Below are 20,494 nucleotides of genomic sequence, written 5' to 3' on the forward strand. Positions count from 1 at the left end.
GGTTTTTGGGGTTTTTTTTAATGTTTTGTTTGTTTGGTGTTTTTCTGTGTGTTATATAATGATAACTGTATAGTAAGAATTACCACATACACTCCTTAAAAATCTAGGAAGTGAGCCTAAGTGCTATGAAAGCTTGCTCTTTTAAATCTGGCTGATAAATCTATTGAATATCATACCATATGTACTAAAATAAGGAATAAATAACCTACAGTCCATCCTTTCTTAGTGATACTTTGATCTTGTCTGCTAATATAGTAAGCACTCTAGTTCAGTGGCATAACATTTCACAGTGATTGATCTTCCTGATTTCTTTCAAGAGTGAAACGGTGTGCACACAGAAACTCTAATAGGTTATTGTTATTTATTTTTAATTATTATTAGTAGTAGTACTCTATCATTTACCTAATAGGCTTGGAGGTCTGGGTAACTTTATAGTGTGATGTACACGAAATACTGTATTATTTTTTATTTAGCTTGCTGTTGGTTTTGCATTGCTATGCAAAATGCTGATGTTTGGTTTCCATTCATGTGTTACAACATCAGAAAAAGTTCTTCTTAGCTAAGAACTAAGATAAAAAAACGAGAAAAAAAGATAAAAAACCAAGAGAAATTAATAATTAAATAAAAATTTACAGTGAGCCAAAGTAGGTCAGTCTTCTGTTTGTCATGTTTCTACAGCAGCTGATGGAGAAGGAAGCAGCAAGGCAGCTGCTAAAATCCTGGAGAATCTGTTATTCTTGAAGATTATCACAGCAAGCTATTGCAAAGTCAGCATACCTTTCAGCAGGCACTTCAGCACTCTGGGGTTACTACAAGAAGCAACTCCAAAGCATTATAATTTTTTTTAACAAGGTACTTACAACTTTCCTTACAAAGCAAAAGAATCAATAATTTCTATTGATCAAGGAGAGCTAATTTCTGCCAAGGCCGTTTCATTATGGATTATAAACCAATCAGTGCAGACCAGTTTTTCTTGAAGCAAGTACTGGAAAGAGCCATTAACTACTTAAGCTCATACACTTCACAGGTACAGAAGCAGAAGATTGCCAAAAGGCATTTGCAGCTGAAGAATGAGACAGATTTTAAATTAGTGAGAAGTCTGTGCAGAATACCATAACAGGTGGAGCACCATGATCTTGGTAGATCAACTTCAAAATGTTAAGAGCCTGTCTCAATACGGTACACACTAATTACACCATAGACTAAAGCATCTGATCAGAATTTTGTGTGATGATGGGGTGGAAAGAAGGAAAGAGCTATTTGGAGTTTGTCTGGCTGTATCTCTGTGTTGTACTCCCTTCTGTTCTGTTCTTGCTGAATTTCATTCCTTTTTAATGGGTCTGATTGCAGTGAAGCAATTGTAATGTACCTAGTAATTCTTCAAGGAGAGTCATCAGGATGCAGAATCATTCCTTGGCTCTTTTTACTTCATTTCCAGATATCATTACAACTTTTCCTCATGTCCTAAATGTATTGGGCAAGTAAAATGCAGAGAATGTTGGTTATTTGACAGTGAGAATAGCGGCACCCTGTGGCTTCTGCTTGATTTTGCAACATTTAAAATCCTGTAGTAAAAGCCCTCATATTGTTGCATGCTGGTTATTATTATAATGCATATGAAAGTAAGTAATTTATGCTAGCTCCTGAAAGATAGAGATTTTGTTTCAGAAACCTTAATTTTCTGCATAGGAGATAGAATGTATTTGGGGCAAGACTATGACTTCGTCTTTGAAAAGTTAATAAAACCCAATAGATTTTACTCTCTGCTGTTAACCTTCACTACTTTGTGTCATCTTTCCATTATTCACAGAGAGCTAGAAGCCATCTCTCAGCTTATACCTGTATATATATATAGGCATGTATGTATCCGACAACACGGATTAGATTGAATCACATTGACCTGGACCTAAAGTAGATCCTCAAGTAGGGCTTTGCCAACCTAGTCTCCTGATATTTAGGAACCTAATATGGATTATTTCAATTCAGTTCTGAAATAAGGGCCCTGCTAGTAATTTCTGAAAGCGCCGTGTACCCTTTTTTCTGCTACTGCAACAGACTCTCAATAGGAGGCAGTATTCTGAGCACCTTTCAGCATCACACCTACTGAGCCCCTGTGCTTCTGACTGCTGGGACCAGGGCTGGATGGGGAGGGGGGCAAAGGGGAGCTCTCTGACACCTTTGAGTGTCACTCATGGCATTTTAACAAAATCCTGTCACAAAAGTGAGGCAGTGATGCCACTCCTTGCACTCTTGCTCTATTGGTTTTTTTATTCTATGCAAACCAACCCTAATATCACTACAGTTTGTTTCATAGCCTGTGTAATGATATTCCTTGTCTACTTGGGAAGGAAATGAATACATGGCTGTAGTTCTGTTTTGCTAGCCACAAAACTTTCAATGCTCAGCAAGACTCAGCAACACAAATCTCAGGTAATAGATTTTGTTCCAGCAAAAAAAAGACCTACGAATCCTGGTCTTTACCATGCAACATAAACAATTAGCTGTGTTTCTTGATGAATTAAGTATACCTAAAGCACCCAGAGAAGTATAAAGGATGTTAGGTGGACTGTGTTTAGGTAGAATTTTAATTATATATATTATATATATTATATATATTATATGTATTTTTATATATATTATATCTATTTTTTATATATATAAAATTATATATAGGTGAAAGTAGGGCTTAACTAGGGCATGCTGCCCAAAACCAGACCAGCCTGTGAAATGCTTCCAATAGTATGTGTTGGTTGTTGCATTTTACATACCGGTAATACCGGAGGTGCTTATTTCATATGCCACATCCCATGCATGCTAATTTTGCACCCACATTTCAGGGGTTTGCCCTAGATTGAAACAATAACCAAGTAGCCTCTGATAGCTGACATTATTTCTCATATACACTCAAATTAGAACTACAGTTTCAGAGTGAGCAACTGACAGTCTGGTTGTGGCTCAGGTGGAAGCCACATACTGAGGCAAGAAATCCCAGAGGAACTTGACAGGCAAATGTAAGAAAACAAAGGGGAAGAGACCAGAGGAAATGGGTTGGTGGGTATACATGTGCATGAATGAGAAGAAAGAAGATCCTTTTATTTTGTTTTTAATTTTTGACAACTATCTCTCAGATTATCCTTCCACACAAGAGAATGACAGCAACAGAGTAGAGGCACGTGAACTTGCTTTAAAGTGCACTGAATACCTAGCAGGTTGTAGAGCTCAGTGGGGAATTTGCCCTAATGAGAGTTTAACTGGCACGTTTAGGTACTAATAGTTAATTAGTGTTGTTATCAATAGTACTAATGGGCACATATTATCAATATTGAATGATGCCAATAATATCTTTCAGGTTTGAGCTGTCAGATATTCTGTCAAAGGCTTAGGAACCAACTCCTTTAGAATGATGTAGAACTACATAACAGGAAATTTAATGAAGAGATCTTCAGAAAATGTTGCATTGTCCTGACCTTTAGAGTGGATTTGTGAAAAGAAGGCATAATTTTTGCCTCTGAAACAAATTTCAGGTTTCATAAGTACATTTGCACCCATTTATCCATTTAAGTTCTAATGCAGAAGAGAAGTAATGATTTTGACACGTTAGAAGAAAACATGACTGAAATCTGTCAGTATGACATTTCGGTAACTGTGCTACAACCTGTCTGTAATTAGTGTTGGATGGAGTTGTTAGCAGTTCAAGACCTTCTATAATTAGGTCCTTTGAACATTAACAGAAGTTTGAAAATGCTGTAAATGGTATAGAGAGGTTTTTAGGTCAAATCTGCTTGTATTTAATTTAAAATGTATAAAGGTGATAGTGAAATTCAGAAAAAATAATCCAAATACTCAAAATACAATATATAGGATGTGTGCTATTTTTTGTAAAATGTGTTGTTTTATGTTGAAAGATATTTTATGAGTATGTACAGCTTCCTGTGCTGTGCAACATGCAAGGGGTATCTAGCTGAGAGTCTGGCTAGGTTATCACAAAAATTTTTTGAAACTTAAATGAAGAATCTTAAACAGTCTAACATATAAACCTACTTTCTGAAGAAAAAAAAAAAATCATTTTAAGACAATCTGATTTATATACATATCCCTTCCATAAACCTAACTGTTTCTTTCTAACCTTCAAGTATTTTTTAATAATAGAAAGAATACTTGTAAACTTTACTCTTAGGTTATCTCTGAAAAATTCGTAATAAATAATAAAGCTGCAGAAGTATTACCTTTGTTCCTTTCATAATCTCAGCTAGTTTTTTAACATGTTATTCTATTGAAAATATATTGAGCTATGCAAAATATCACCACCTCACCAATTTGATTGTAAAAATATATACTACTATAATGAGTTGTATGCCTTATAACTGGAAAAAGTCTAGATATTTGCAAATATTAGTTTGTGGAGAGTAGATCATCATTCTTTCTGGACATCCAGTTTCAGGAAAGCTAACAATGAACTGCATGAAAAAGGTGGAGGTTTCAATAGAAACTGTTCATGTAAAGCGCAGAAACATCTTAGGAAGAAGTAGCTGTTCTTCTTATATGCTGTATGGCATAGAAAACTTTTCTGAAGGAGGAAGAGCCCTCCTTGAACTCTGGTGGTTTGAAAAGTCTTGTCTTAATTTAAAAGATCTCTCCACAAGAACTTTAATCAGTAGAAGACTATATCTCAGATATTTCAAGAGGAGAAAATTCATTTTGTAAAAGTCAAATGTAAATAGCTGCTTAACAGAGTATAATTCTATCTATAGACTCATTTCTGCTTCACCATAACAATGGTTTTATTAGCATTAATATATTTCTTTATCAGTAGCAATATTTTGTTCATAAGCTGTTGCAGAGAACTGAGACTAAAGCTGTGTTACTGTCCTTTGCCATAGGTATCAAAATGCTAAATAAATGTCTTTCAAAGTAAGAACTCTTGCACTCAAACACCTTTTTTTCACCTTGACTTCCATGTGAGACAGGAAGGTCTTCAAGGTCCATTTTGGAAGCTATACAGCCCAAAGGACCAGGACATTTTAAAATTCAGATTTCTGGTAACATTATGGAAAAAGGCTGGGCCAAAATGAGTCTTGGAGTCCATGGGCACTGCTGGTGTTCTTACAAAGCAAGTGCTATTGCAAGTGCTTGACCCATGCTTGTTGCCTTGATTAGTCCCCTAGCAAGGTACAGGGATCAAGGAATCTTTTTCGTCATCAGTTCAGGGCTGTGCATACATCACTGGGGTAGGCCTAGGCAGATTTTTGCATGCTAATAATTTTCATTTTCATCTGAAGCTCTGCTTAGACCAATATATCCCATTACAGACAATGCCATTTACAAAGCTCTATTCTGATGTGCATAGGCTGCTTTACACCTACACAATGCTTAAAAGATATTGTTCAGTCATACCCTGAATAGCCTTACATTAGCCTCGTCTAAACTGACATCGAGAGTGTGGCCAAGAGAAGGAAAGTGTGGAGACAGTATCGCTGTTACATTGCTATTGTGCCTTTCAAACAGCAGGCTCTTTACTGTGCCCTGCAAAGGCAGAGGAGAACAATTTCAGTTTAAAGTTTGGCAGGTGAACCTAAAACTCAACACATATTCATGCTGACATTATTACCTCTGTTAGATGCTTTTGATTGCACTGATGGATATGAAGTGATATTTTCTCTGGAAGTGCCTAAAATTGCACCATAGTCTTGACTCCTTTTCCATAGAAAAACCTACAGAAAGAGTCTCCTTTGCCACTAAGACTTCTGGTTTTCATTTACTTTGCTCACTATGTTTATGCATTACAGTGTCCGGAGTGGCTGCAATAATTCTTGAGACTATTCAGCGAACTACAGAGTTAAGTACCATGTGAGTGTTCCCCTCCTACTGTGTTATGCCTTTTCTACTTGTGGATCTATAACGTGATTGATGGACCACACGTTAACAGGCACCACATCAGCTTCTGCATCTTTCAAATGCTGAAGTGTAAAAATAATCTGTCATTTCTGCTTTATTATGTGGAAGGAAGCAAAGGTTGTAGCCTAGTTTGCAGTGGGATTTGAGGGTAGACTACATCATAAAAAAAAATGAAAAAACCCCCAAACCAACCATAAATAAAACCCAAAGGTAATTAATAATGCTATAAATACATACTGAGCTGCTGTGTCCAGTCTGGGGCTCCTGTGCTCGATCTGTTGCCCTCAACAACATAGGGATTTTGCTAGCAAGACTACATAGCTGCAAATACAATTGCCTTATTGATTTCTCTCTTCTTAGATATCAATGTGTGCAGTAGTAGAGGGGAGCTGTGCTAAACACAGACACATCTGCAATGTCTTGGAACTGCAGGCGACATCTGCGTGTTTTCTTGGTAATCCTATTTCCATATACCCTTTGCAATACAACCATCCCTAACAGACTGCATTCATGGGGGCAGGCCACACTTCCAGATGCCCACCATGTTAAAAAACAGGACATGCACAACTCCGTAATGAAATGAGTGTTCAGGAATTGAGATAAATCAAAGTGCTGGTAGCAAATAACCAGTGGCTTCCAGCTGAACTTCAGGCCACTGAATTACATTGGAAAGAAGATAGCATTATTTCCCACATCTGTTTTCCTAGCCTGGAAGGCTTTCCTAGTCTTTCAAATTCCCAGCTCTGCCAGAAAACGTAGCTGCTAATACAGCTTGCATTAACTTTGAAGAATATCCTGTTGGTAAGGCAGACTAATAAGCTGTTTAAGCTAAATTTGCAATTCAAAAGAAGTAATCTCAAAAAAGAATTTTCTTAAAAAACAATATAAGAAAGCACTAAATGTCTAAGGAGGGTTAATTAAACCCTCCACTCTTTTAAATGCTACAGAATCTTTATATTTAAACTCTGAGATAGACATGAGGCATTTCTGACAATTCCCAATGCAAGCTGGTAGGGCAGCATTCAGCGCCAGGCAGCACACAGGGCTCCAGAGACTGTGGACATAATTGCATGATGCTTTTCTTCTGTTTGCTGCACATAAGAGGTGTGATTGATCTAAACTGTGCTTAGTTTTATGAGCCTCTGAACGTCTTAATTTTCTGCTCCAAACTCTGAGGATGAATTTGTCTAAAAGGGTGCAATTTATTATTTTGTTTTTAGTTTTTTGTAAAATAGATTGGATTTAAAAGAAAAAAAAAAAAGGAGCATAAACTGAAGAAATTCTTAACAGTCAATTTACATACAGATTTGCCTCATTTATCTCTTTTCTAAGTTCTCTTTAATGTTAAATTACTCAACATGCCAACCTCGGAGGTTTAGTAGCGGAGTTGTATGTCAAGATTTTTACATGAATACCTCTGACACCAAATCTCAGTTTCCTTTGCTTCCATATGCAAATGAGATCTACCTTATCAAGAGGTCACAATGAACTGGAAAATTTAATTTTGTATTCTTATAAGGTACTAAAGCCTGCAAGAGAAGCACTATATCTTCTTGGGGGTTCACAAAAATCATTTGCCTTTATGTAGTGTGACAAACATTAACTGTTTAAATGTTACTTACACAAATCAGATCCAACTTTAAATAAGGCTCTTCATTTATGTGAATGCTTTTTTCCCTTCCTTTTTCCTTAGTGGAATCTAAATGAAGGTATGGCAACACTAACTTCATGTTTTGTATTGAAAATTGTGTTGAGAGCCACACCAGCGAACTTTTAAAGCTTATTTCTGTCACCTCAAACAAATAATATATTCCACTTATACACGTTGGATATAATGGTTGAACAAGATAAATTATAGTTTCACACTAGATATTGAATAAATAAAATTGTATGCCATAGCTGTTTTGACTAGAGGGACTTCTTCCAGAGTATGAGAGCAAGTAGATAAGGAGCATTTCTGTAGTGTAGTGGTTATCACATTTGTCTCACATGCAAGAAGTCCGTGGTTTGTAATTGGGCAGACAACATTTAATTATTGCTTGTGATTTTAAGGGTCTTTTCCAACCCAGATGATTTTGTGATTCTAACTACAGTGAGCAGAGGTTCATCTCTTGTCACCATGCAAATGAAAATTACTTTCTGGGATTGGAGTTCTATCTTGGTATGGTTGACTTTTACATATATTTTTTTTCATTCATGTGTAATCTATCAGGCTGAAGACCTACAATTATTGATGCGGGAGAGGAAGCATTTTTTAAAAAACTTACATTGGAAGACTTTATTATCAAACTTCAAGAATTTGAAGTGGCAGGTTGTCAGAGCCTAGTGCAGTCATTTTTCGAAGCACCAAAATTTACTTGTAATGAGCATAAAACCTATTTTAAAGAAATTATATTGGGAAACTGTGAGATGAAAAATTAAGTATTTTTCTTTTTTTCTGCCATGATGGTACTCTATTGTATTTCTTTCTGCTCAGTGGTCTCTTAATTTACATGATGCTGTCTTAAAAAAAGGGGGATTTTAACTAAGAAGTACCCTCAGAGCCATACTTTTAAACTGAGAGGTTCAAAGTAGGAGATTACCAAAAAAGTTTGGGTTTTTTTTGTCTGGGTTTTTTGTTTTTGTTTTGTTTGGTTTGGTTTTTTTGTTTTTTTAATTGTGTGTGTTTTTCTTTTCTGTATGTGGTTAGGTGGTGTTTAAGTAGCTATTTCATTGAAAGTGATACTGTATTTTATTCCTTTTCTGTATCAGAACTCTGAATTCAAAAGCATATTTGAAATACATGGATGCTGCACTGATAGGGACATACATTCTTTGCAGAAATGTTGCACATATATTCGTATATAATATTATAAATAACATTTATGTACAATACTATGTATTTTTTTTATATATATCTGTGGGCTCTGATGAACTAAAATCAAATTCTAGTGGAAGTCTGGAATTCATAGATAGTTATTTCTGTTACACTACAGGCATAGTCCCAGCTATTAAATGAAGAAGATATGATAGTTTTACTTTCAACAGTACAAGTCAACATGTGGTAAGGCGCATCTGATTATGTGAGTGATTGTGCGCTATTTATGGCCTAATGGCTCCAAAGGACACAACTGTGCTGGTTGCATAAGCTAGTTTCTTTCTTACACAAGCCTACTGTGCTTACATTGACGTGACTATTCTACACAACAGAAACTAGTTTAAAATCTAGCACAGAAAATAACGTATGAAGTATGTTAAAAGATGCTTAGCTTCCAAAAATGAATACATGTCTTTCAGTATTCAGGAATACTGAATGTTAATGAAATGGACTTCATGCTTTTGCATTAAACAGATTTCAGAGTCTCACATACCTCTTTTTAACCCTAAACTTGTCTTGTTTCTCTCTGCTATCACATATCATAGCAGGATTACCATCAGTGTTCATACCCAGAGCTAGGCCAAAATACTTTTGTTATAAAATGATGAGAAGTGGTTAAATATATTGCCTGTCTTGAAATGCAGGATGGATGTCTTTGAAGAACAATTCAAAACCCATTCTTGCATCATCTCTTTCATATTATTTTGCTTATTCCTTTCTCCTTCTTAATTCTGTTTATTATTTGGCTTTTACTTCTTCCTGTCTTTGTATTTTTCCCCCACTTGCTTCCTTGCTTTTTTTACTTTTGTTCTTCAGTCTCCTGTTTCCACTCTCAGAATCTTTTACTTTCAAGTCTAGGGCCAGCCTGTGATCACCCCTTCATTTCACTTTTGCCTCCTAAAGGCCAAAGCACAAACAAGAGGAATCATCCTGATTTCAGTGATCCCCTTTTTTCACTTTTCCTCTCCCCTGAAATTACAATTTGAAAGCAAACAGCACTCCCCTTATCACTGAAAAACAGTGTATGCCTGAGTCACCCAGGGAATGCAGCAGTGTTACTTCATGCTCCCATCCTTTCAAAGTTAAAGAATGATGAAACCACTTGCAACCCATAGTCACACCACTTCTCTCCTTCATACTTCATTTTCTGAGAGGATTTCAGAGGAATAACTCATCCTGAAATCCTGACAGTGTGAAATTGTAGATACAAATCAGACTGTGAGTGCAAATTTTGTGTTCTAATGCAGTTGTATTTCCATGTATCAGCTGGATCAGTCACGTTACGTGTTTTCACAGCTAGGTAATTTCAGATCAAATAATTTGGGTAGTAAAGAGAAGTGTAAAACACTGGATAGGTGTATCTGTAGATAACACTCCCTCTGCTGTTTGTACACATGCATATTTTATGCTTATATAACTCTGACTCAGTAGGCAAAGTGTTTAACACCCTTCCTCTTCTGAATGTATGCTCTTCCTTTCAAAGCTTTATTACCCAGTGTCACTTACGTGTGTTCATAACCTCTTGTGGGTGCACTCAACGGCCTTGAGATGCTCATACGGTCAAAAGCAATCCCTCCCTGTGATTTCTGCTCAGTGTCTAGAAGCCAGATGTTCCACACACTAATTTAAAAGTTTTCCATACTGGAGAGAAACCAGATCAAAGACATCGTCATACAATTCATTTTTCTTAGGGAGTCAGACAGCAAGACTGGCTATTACTTATTTCAGAGTGTTGTGTGCAGAAATAGTTGTGCTTACACAGAAATTATGTGGACCATATATGGGCATCATAAGACTTTAAAACATTTAGAGTATTTTGAAATTAAGCCTTGTTTGGTGAATTGAATAGCATTAGTGACAACAGCAAAGTGCAAACATAGTAAGTGTCATTCTTTGTCCTGTAGTCCTCAGAATTTTTAAGAGTGTTCAGGCTTCATTAACAAGTCAGGCATTTTTATCATCTCGCAGTATTCAAGACACATATCTCTCTCCTTCTTTCAGAACAGGAATTACTTCTTGATTACTGCAATTCGTTGTTGAGAATCATGACCTCTCAATAGCAGCCTCTTCGTAGAAAGACTTTGCAGCTCAGTGTCTGCTTTTGGTCAACAATCTGGATACATTGCCTAGCATGTTCCTGAGTATGCAAAATAGGGTGAATTTCATCTCATGCCACCTATCTAGAAGTCTAAAAGTTACAATAGATTAGTCATGGCTAGTGAGTAGTGATGGACAAATAACTTTAGAGGCCAGTCCACCCCATCCCAAGACAGGTGTCTCGCCACTGATAAGCTTAATGGCCCTTTTTAATGATGACTAGCTTAACTTGATGATTAACTTTTAGGGACAACTACATATCAGTATAATGTTTGATCCTCTACAGGTTCATAATTTTTAATAGAGACACTTGAATGGTGTTTCAGATTGGTTTTGAGTATATTCACTGAACAGTGTTTTCAGCTTTGTCTGATTAAGGAGATTAGTTTAGGATGGTAGAAATGAAAACATGCTGTTGTTCTCCATTTGTTATCAGTGAGAATAATGTTCCAAATAACCAGGAAACAGTGTGGACTTTTAGACTAAGAAGAGATGTAGAAACTGGCTTTTAGAGCATGTAACAGGGCTCTGGCCCTGATTTGTCTTGTGCATCTCTAAACTAATTCTTATCCTGACAGTAAGACAGGGTTATTGGCTTCAGACTACTTTGAAGAGTTTGGTTTTAAGAGGTACCCCTCTTCCCCTCTGCACCCCACCCGAAAAAAACAAAAAACAACCAAAAAACCAAAACCCAAAAAAACCAAACAAAAAACCAACAAAAAAGGGAATTTCTTTCAGGTTAGATAGAAGGAAGAAGTTCTTTACTGTGAGGGTGGTGAGGCACTGGAATAGGTTGCCCAAAGAAATGGTAAATGCTCCATCCATGGCAGTGTTCAAGGCTGGGTTGGACAGAGCCTTGAGTGCCATGTGTGAGGCGTCCCTGCCCATGGCAGGAGGGTTGGAACTAGATGATCTTAAGGTCCTTTCCACCCCTAACCGTTCTGTGATTCTATGATTCTATGTACTGCAAAATCAAACAGGTATCCAGGATTTAAAAAACACTTGCTGGAAAACTTACAAATACTCAAATCCCTGCAAAATTTAAGATATTTTTCTTTAGATTTCTCACTTGCCACCTGCCAGCTTGACAATTTGGTATTTGCACAATTGGAGAATCACAAGACAAAACTGAATGACACCTCTTCTTAGATGTATGCATCTGGTTTGGGCTGACAGCTCTACAGGGAAGGCATCTGAATGCCTTATCAAAGGTGATCCAGGTAATTGGCACAACATTTTCTCTTTGCATCATTTGCTGCTAAGGTTGTTAATTTTCTACCTAGTATGTGTGTTTCCATTACAAATGTCCTACATTTTCCTCAAATGAACACTTAGGGCATGTTCTTGTAACATAGCTCCTTATTTTTCCACAATTTCTCTTAATGAAAATGAGACAATTAACAAAAGAATGTTGTTCTCAGTGCAAAAAAGGATGAGAAATAGAAATATATTATTTTACTATTACACATTTATATGCATACATTACAGATGAACAAATGATTAAAAGAAACAAGAGAGGAAGTTGTTCAAGTTGTCAGAGATGTCAAAAAGGAGTAACACACAATTGACGTAACTTCCATTTGATATGAACATAACTTTTTGTTAATTTTCAATTTTTTTCATTTGATATGAAGTTAATTGGGGATCTGAGAATGAATGTATCTCTCTGACATCAAAACTGGAGGAACAGTAATTTACAATAAATTACAAGCTTTGGAGAAACTGTAGTGCTTTAATACACTAGTAACTCTGAAGGCACACACACTGAGAAGGAGCAAGCAGATACATGCTCCCATGAAGGATAATGAAGTTAACCAAATTTAAGCAACAAGCATGCAAGTGACACTGGTGGTCTTCAGTTGGCTAGATCAACTCCTTGTGCAGACAATTACCATTTCGTTCTGGATTGCCTTAAAAAATCTGGCTGTAATTAGAACACTTAATTTGAATCAGCTCGATATTTTATTTACCATCTTAGTGCTATTTCTTAGCGTTTTTAATCATTTAGGCTTGAGATCAGAGCAAAATTGCCATTAGTCCTAATAAGGTTAGATACAGGGATTAGGAATACATCTGCCAAAGAAAAAAAAAATTTAAAAAAAATTGGATTGTCGTTTTCTTTTTCTGGTAAACGGAAGATATTATCTACAGGCAGTATTACAGCTATTATATTACAGCTGTGTAGCTGCCGTACTGTTCTTGAAGTTCTTCAGCCTCACAACGCCTGTATTAACAGCAGGTGTCTCTGCTTTCCAGCACATCGGACCGCAGCCCCAGCCCCGGCCCCCCCCGGCCCGTCCTGCGCACCCTGCGCACTGTTTTCGCACCCCGCCTGAGGTATCAGTAACGATAAACAATAGACCCTAGCCGCTCTTCTGTAACAACAAAGAGCAAAAATACATCTATAGGCAAAATAACACTTATCCAGTTATGCAGGGCGGATTCCCCCTTGAAAAGCTAATTCAGTAGATTCGCTGCTGTCCTCATTATTTGTGATAGCTTTTCGTGTTTTAAACATACTGACATTTGTTTATCGTGCAAAGGCTGTCTTACAACGGACACACAAACACACGCCATTTGTCAGTCTCTTCTCGTCTCTCTTTTGTGTAAGGACACAAGTAGTGGCTGCTTAGTTTCACAGGACATTTTCCTTCCCGTGCTCCATGCTTGCAACTTTAGTGATGAAACAGGCTCATGGGTCTGACTAACCCGAAATATTAGCGGAATAACGTGCATCTCAACTCCAACATGCAAAAAGATATATAAGTGCGACGGTGTCCATCCTTTCTCAAGCAGTACCGGAGGGGAGCACGTGACATTTTTCTTAGGATTTGGGTCTCCTGCTCGCGGGACCTAAGGAGCTTTGGCTATTCTATTCTTCGGTCAGCCGCTAAGTAAGAGCCCATCCTTCTCCGGTATGAACGAAGAAACCTCTGAGGCGCCTGTGTAGCTTTCACTTTGCCTACAAGTGGCTGGAGGGGAGGCTATTTTTGGAGGGTGTGGAGAGCGTCGGGAGAAAAGGGGGAAGGCAACATCCGCGCCGGAGAGCGCCCCCGCAAAGCGTGTAAGTGGTGAAGTGTCTGTCTGTCTGTCTGTCTGCCTGCCTGACCATTGCGGCTACGCGCCGCCACTCTCCGTCCGCCCCGACGTCGGGACCAGCGGCTGGGGGCCAGGGCCGGAGCCGGGGGCGGGGCGGGCCGGGCCGGGCCGGGCTGGGCGCGGGGGAGGAGAAGGAGGAGGAGGAGAAGGAGGAGGGGCTGCTCCCCGCCGGTCCCTCCGCACTCACCGCCCCTCGCTCGGCGCAGCGGCGGAGGGGTTCCCGGCGGCTCTCGGCGCTGGGTCAGACGGTGAGGGCGCCCGCGGGACAGGTAGGCACAGTCCACTCCAGTCCCGTCCCATCCCATTCCATCCCGTCCCATGCCGTCCATCCACTCTCCGCAGGTGCGGCGCCGGGATGCTGCGGTGCCGGGCATGGCGGAGCAGCGCAGCGGCATCCCGCTTAGGGCGGTGGCGACCCGGGTAGGCGGCGGCAGAGGCGACATCGCCCCCGGAGCGGAGCGGGACAGAGCGGGCCGGGGGTTTTGCCCTGGGCAAAGGTGGCCTCGGGGTAGCGGTGGGATGCTGGCCCCCTCGTCCGGTACCCCGGTATCGCCGCCTTTGCAGAGCAGCCGGGCGCCCCCGCGTTTCTCTCCGCGTTGAGGCTGGTGCGTGACGGGGCTCCCGAGCTCCGGACAGACTCATCTCGCTCTCCCCAGACCGCATCGCCGCCGTCTCCCGGGGCGAGTCAGCTCAGACTCTTCAGTAAAGCAGCGGAAAGATCTTTTTTTAAAGGTTGCCGTTCGTTTTCACGGAAAGTTTTTGACAGTCCTAAACAGAGAATGGATGGAGCGCAGATACTGCTATAGAGAGATGTTTGTGTATGTGTGTAAATAAGCGTGACTTGCACATGAAAATGCACATCTGTTACATAACTTGACTTATTTCCAGCATTATGTCCTTCAGCAGAAGCTGCCTAGAGAAATTCTCAGTTGTGTGGTATCCTGTACAAATTTTCTTTTGGCGACAGTTATAGGAGTGTAAATATTTCCTATTTTGCGTTTCAGCCAAGAAGTAGGCTCGATCTGGAAATGTAGGCACAAATCAATTAGGAAAAATGGGCAGCTGCTTTTCCTAGAATGAGCTAGGAATGCAGGCTTTTTGGTAATCTTATGAATCACCTGAATGTTGCTGCTAGTCATTGAGTACTCAAATGTAGTCCAAGCAGACATGTATTTCCCAGAATTGTGTACAGCTCTGAAGTTTTTCTCAAGTACCAACTTGTGGTTATAGAGCAAGTTTAAAACCTCAGTTTGGACCAATGCTGTCAGTATTGGAGATGTTTCATGGCATACTTTCTCAGGTTTGTAACTGAGCTTTGGCAGCAGCAGTTTGCAAAGCAGATTAACATAATGACTCCATTTAGGAAAAATGATTTTATCCAGCAACTTGGAAGAAAAAGAAAAGCCAAGACTGGAGAGTTTCCCAGCAGATAAGCTACAGACCTATGGTGAAAAGTCTTAGATGCCTTGACTGAGCAGCATGTCTGATGTGAGACTGAAACTGAAAGCTGGCTTCAGTTTCCTTGTCAACACCCCTAAATGGCATTTGTGCCCAATAACACAATACCATGAGGAAAGCATACGTAATTAGGTATGTGTGTTCCTCTTGAATTGGAGAGGGGCTTGCAACTGTCTGAGCTGGAGACAGAATTTAGGAAAAAACCAGCTCATGTGGCCAAATTATCTGTATCAATTGCTACTCAGTGGCTCTACAAATGAAATGGTATTAGGAAGCCTACTTTTATTTCCAGTCTCAAGACATAAAGGCCAGCCAGCCAGGTGTGCTGCAGGTTTTTAATAAGCTGGACAAACAATGTAATTTAGGCTCACATTTCTACTTGTTTGTTCATGTAAGTCATGCACCTGCACAGCATCAAAATGTGGGACCTTGTCTAGTAAAATTCATTTAATTTTTCTTTCACAATTGTCATCACCATGTGGCCTTGTCAAACAATCAAATTTAAATGGTATCACTCCCCCAAGAGGTGGATCAGTTGCATCATGCTAGTACTGATAGTTAATATGCTGTGGAGAAGGCATGGCTTTGTGTTTGGCTTCTTAAGATGGTGCAGTTTTAAGTCTGGAGTGTTAATAGTCTGCTAGAAGATAAGCCATTCACAGGATTGGCAATGAATTTTCTGTGTCTCAGTGACTGCAATCCATATCTTGCAAAAAAATTCTCAACTGCTGACTGCTCAGTGGCCTGTGTGAAGTAAGCTGGTGCTATCTATTTAATTTCCCTGGAAATCATTTTGTCAGAGTTCCCCTATTTCGAGTACCAAGTGGTGAAAAGGTCTGAAGTCTGCCCTGTTCTCCAGGGGCAGGGCTCCGCGTACCAGTTTGAACTCCCCACGGACACCCTCTGTAGGCTGAAACTGTATTGCTTTTGCCTCAATAACATGATGCTTTAGCCCTTCATTTACCGTAAATTTTACCATTTAGCTGGTCTAGCTAAAACATTCATAGCTAATGCCAACAAAATGCAGCTGAAGGTGTGGGGTTGTGTCCTCTCAGGTAGACCTGTCCAATGTTAAACATTCAACAGTGTTAAACATTTGACTGTTAAATAAGTTGTTCCTGCCCTGCAGGTGAACAGAAGATTTTGACCAAGTGAACAGTTGTTTGGTGATTCTTATAAACTCATTTTCCATAAAAGGATGTATTCTGCTGTGTGGGGGCATACACCTAGGGAGGCAAAGGCAGTTTAACAAAAGCAGTTAACTCATCTATGCAAAGAAAACAGGAACCGTTGATTAACATACTTAAGTTTGATTAACATCTAACAGAGTTTGGAGTGGGCTTTTGACTGCAGCTGGTAAGGATCCCTTGAATTTATATTCAGATTAGTTGGCAGGAGATTTGCAACGTGTCTCTACATACATTTTTCTTGTCTAGGTATTTTCACTTCTTCTCATTGGGGGAAGTCAATGGTTGTTGAGGAAGAAAAAAACATAAACAGATTCTTTGCATATGTGCTACAATCTTAGTGAGAATAAAGGTATGTTGATTCTTCTATAGAGAATACCATAACTTGGATGTGTATCACTTGGATGTGATACCATAACTTAACATGTGATCCACTATGTTAATTTTTTAAATAGAACACAGAGTAGAGCAGTAAAAATCCACTGTAAGCCTTTCTTTGGAGGTAGAGTGGAGTGGTGTAGTGAAATTAGAGTCACAGTTCCTACATCCTTATTACCATTAAGTGGTGTCGTTGTTGATGATTGATGCCAGTGGCACCAGATTTCACTGTATAGTACTTATGTTACCAACTCACTATCAGCAATGGAATTTGACCCTGATTTTAATATCAAGAGATGAGTGTGAGAGTAATTGGTACTCATATTCTGCTTTAAAGATTTGAAACATATGCTAGAATCAGCATATCATGAACTTAGATATAACTGCATTATTTTTTAATCTATGAGGAGAATCTGTGTCTTGATATTCCAAATGATTTTTCTTATGGCAAAAAGTATATATCATCTAAAGCCATCTGTCAGAAAAACAGGAGGAGTATTCTGGGGAGGGATTTGCTTTACTAGAGTAGCTTTATTGATTGTGTCAGCGTTCTTGTTAATTAACCTATTCAAACTGTCTGATCTTTAATTGATATTTTGCTTGTGTAAGGATTTGTAGTTCATGCCTTTGGATGTACACATTAGGTTTATATTAAAATGTAGACAGCTAGCTCTTCATCTCTTATCTCTGTTTTGTGTCTGATTGTCAGAGAAATTAGCCAATAGTCATCAGTGAGGTGCTAATTCTGACCTCTTTTGATGTGCAAGACAATGAAAGAATATAGATTAGGAAGCAGAAAGCATAATTTTACCTTTGACACTGACTTACTGTGTGACCTCAGGGAAGAAATTCAGTCTTTTTTCTGCTGCTGTAAAAAAACCACTCTTCTAAACCTACAAAATTATTTTTGTTGAACACTCAAGGATGCAAGTTAACTCCTGCAAAGAACCTTGCATATAAAGACTTCATATTAATGTGCCATATTTAAAATGGAAGCACTAGCTCTGACAGCTGTAGGTTGTATGGCTTTAGTGTCCCACCACTCCAGTCACAGGAGCTGTACAACAGCACAAAACAATAGCAAAAATAAGCTTGCCTTTTATAATCTAAAGTTTAAGACAAAAGACAATAAGAAACAAGGAAGGACAGTGAACTAGTTAAAACAGCTGTCAAGCACAGTCATTATTATTCATCAAAAATCATGAAAATTCAAATACTTAAAGGGATTAATAATAGTTTTTTTTCAGGGGAGAGTCTTCAAACAGGAGGTGGTGTAGAACTGCTTCTCTGAAACACCAGTGTATTACCAGTGAGGGCTGGTACCATGGCCCTGCCGAAGAAGAGGTCAGCATCTTGTTAGTACAAGAAATGCTGGGCATGGGAAGAGACCATGAAAGGCAAGGAGAGGCTCAGAGAAGTCATGACGTCAGACTAGCAGGTGAATTTGTCAGGCTGGACAAGAAAACTTCAGAGGGTTTTGTGGTGTAGGTAAAGCTGTGCAGGCATGAGTCCTGTCCCAGCCTGGTGGTGTCTCTCATGGGCAATGCTGGTCTGGAGGGATGTGCTTGAAACTGGTGCAGGGTGTAGAAAAGCAGGGCTGGTCAGGGCTGCCCAAGAAAGACAGATGATCAAGACAGTAATAATGTGTGTTTTGGGCAACTGGCACATCTATGAGTAGTAGCAGGGTGGAATACTAAACCAGAGAAGATATGTTACTTTGATGGACTGCAATTGGGATTTCTTTTGAAAAATGGACAGGACACAAGACAAGAAGCAAGCTGGTAGTTGTTCCATGTGCACCCCCATGTCTTTTGGAAAAAAACCATTGCTTTGTAAAGTTTTCTGTACATCGCAAGCATTATGTCCTAGCCACATTGTGCTTATCTCCTTCAAGAGTAGATCCTATAAGTACTCTTCAAAGTGAGTAGCGCTGTATTCCAGAAGTAACTGTACAAGACAAATATATGCAGCAGAAGATGATTCAGGGAGACAGTAAGGGTGGGAGGATGTCATTCTTAACATATTTTGATCTTAGCCCTGTAAGAATATTTTTCGTTAATGAAAACAAAGACATCCATGCAGGGTCTTGAGCTCAGCCTTTTCGCAGCATCTTCTGAAATTTCTCCTATACAGAAATCTTGTTTTTCTACTTTTCAGGACTGTTTTTGGGTACCTGATAAATTTAGAGGATTGACATAGCAAATAATGATACTGCCACCTAGTAAGTTGCTCATCTTTGTCTTTTGGAAATGTTTAGATTTTACCTTGCAGACAGTTTTCTGAAGTACAGGAAAAAATACTCCAGGTGTAGATAACTTTTACTTCATTTATTTTCTGTCTCCAACTGCCACTTGGAATAAAATACTCTGCTGTCATAGGGCTCAGGTAAAGTCATGATGAGATCCTCATCCATGGTTCACAATGGATGTGGCAGTGCTTGTACTTTGCAGTCATGCTGTAGCTCTGTAGAGGTGCCAGCCCGGGGTGTGGGAGCTGCCTGAGAGCTCCTCAGCTCCGGCCCTGCATGTGCTCTTGTGGGGAGCCAGCATGTGCTGCAGGAAGCTCTACACTGCAGTCTCGTTTTAATGTGCAATTTTGACTGTTGTAATTCATACCCAGAGATCAGGGCTGCAGGGTGCATCTTCCTTGCATTGTAGATGCAGGTGGGAGTAGTAAGGTTGTTAGCTGGTGGAACAATACAGAGGAATTTGCAGCTGCAATGTTGTTTTCTCCTAAACTGGGATTTAGGAGGATCCCACCACCATGTACCCTGATGTATCAATATGTATTCTGACATCACATACAGCAAAGATGAACTCAAACTTATTTCTGTGTTTTCACTATTGTTGGCTTCATTCAGACCTTTTATACCATGACAGTCTACTTTTCATTAACCATGTTTCTCAACACTTGAGTTTGGTGTTGATTCTTGTATAGTTATTAGATTGTGACTGTTTTATGTTACCTGCCCTTTCTTCATGAGGACCATAGAGAAGTTTCAGAATCAGTTGATTTGGATAAGAACTTCTGAATCCTGACTTTTAAAGTTTCGGCATTGCTGAGCTGATTAGCTAAAAAGGAGCGAAAGAGTTTTGATCACAGGGCTCTGCCAAAAAGGGCCCCCAAAGTGAATGTTTTGTGTGAAAGCATGCCTTGCAGTTTAAACCCAGAGTGACAATGATTGTAATACAACGCTGTTCATGTGACAGCCAGACAAAGAGGCTATTATGTACGGCTGGCTTGCATCAGATCTTCCCAAAGCCAACAGTCAGACTAAGCTTGGTCGCCCCGAAAACATGAATACACTAGAAGCACTCACATGTTAAAAAAGAAGAAAAAGACATATGTGTGTGTGTGCATGCGCATGCGTGTAGGTGTATGTGCACCAAGGTCTGGTTAAGTTGTAAGTACAAAATGACATAATTGATGTGTTTGTGTTTTTTTGGAAGTTGAAAAAACTACATGTAATGCTACACTGAGGACAGACCAGGTGGAAATAAGACAGGGTATGTCAACAGACCAA

The 20,494-nt window shown here is 39.3% G+C and overlaps 1 protein-coding gene across 2 annotated transcripts in view; it reads left to right on the plus strand.

Moving 5' to 3' along the window:
- The first annotated feature begins 14,135 nt into the window (after positions 1-14,135).
- The window catches only part of MEGF10 (multiple EGF like domains 10), a 102,205-nt gene continuing 95,846 nt past the window's right edge, over positions 14,136-20,494 (plus strand). For both annotated transcript variants that reach the window (XM_030512614.1, XM_030512613.1), the window contains exon 1: positions 14,136-14,217. The gene's annotated coding sequence lies outside the window, so the exon portion shown is untranslated. The remainder of the gene's footprint in view (positions 14,218-20,494) is intronic.

This window comes from Strigops habroptila, chromosome Z (genome assembly GCF_004027225.2).
Source record: "Strigops habroptila isolate Jane chromosome Z, bStrHab1.2.pri, whole genome shotgun sequence".
Taxonomy (NCBI): domain Eukaryota; kingdom Metazoa; phylum Chordata; class Aves; order Psittaciformes; family Psittacidae; genus Strigops; species Strigops habroptila.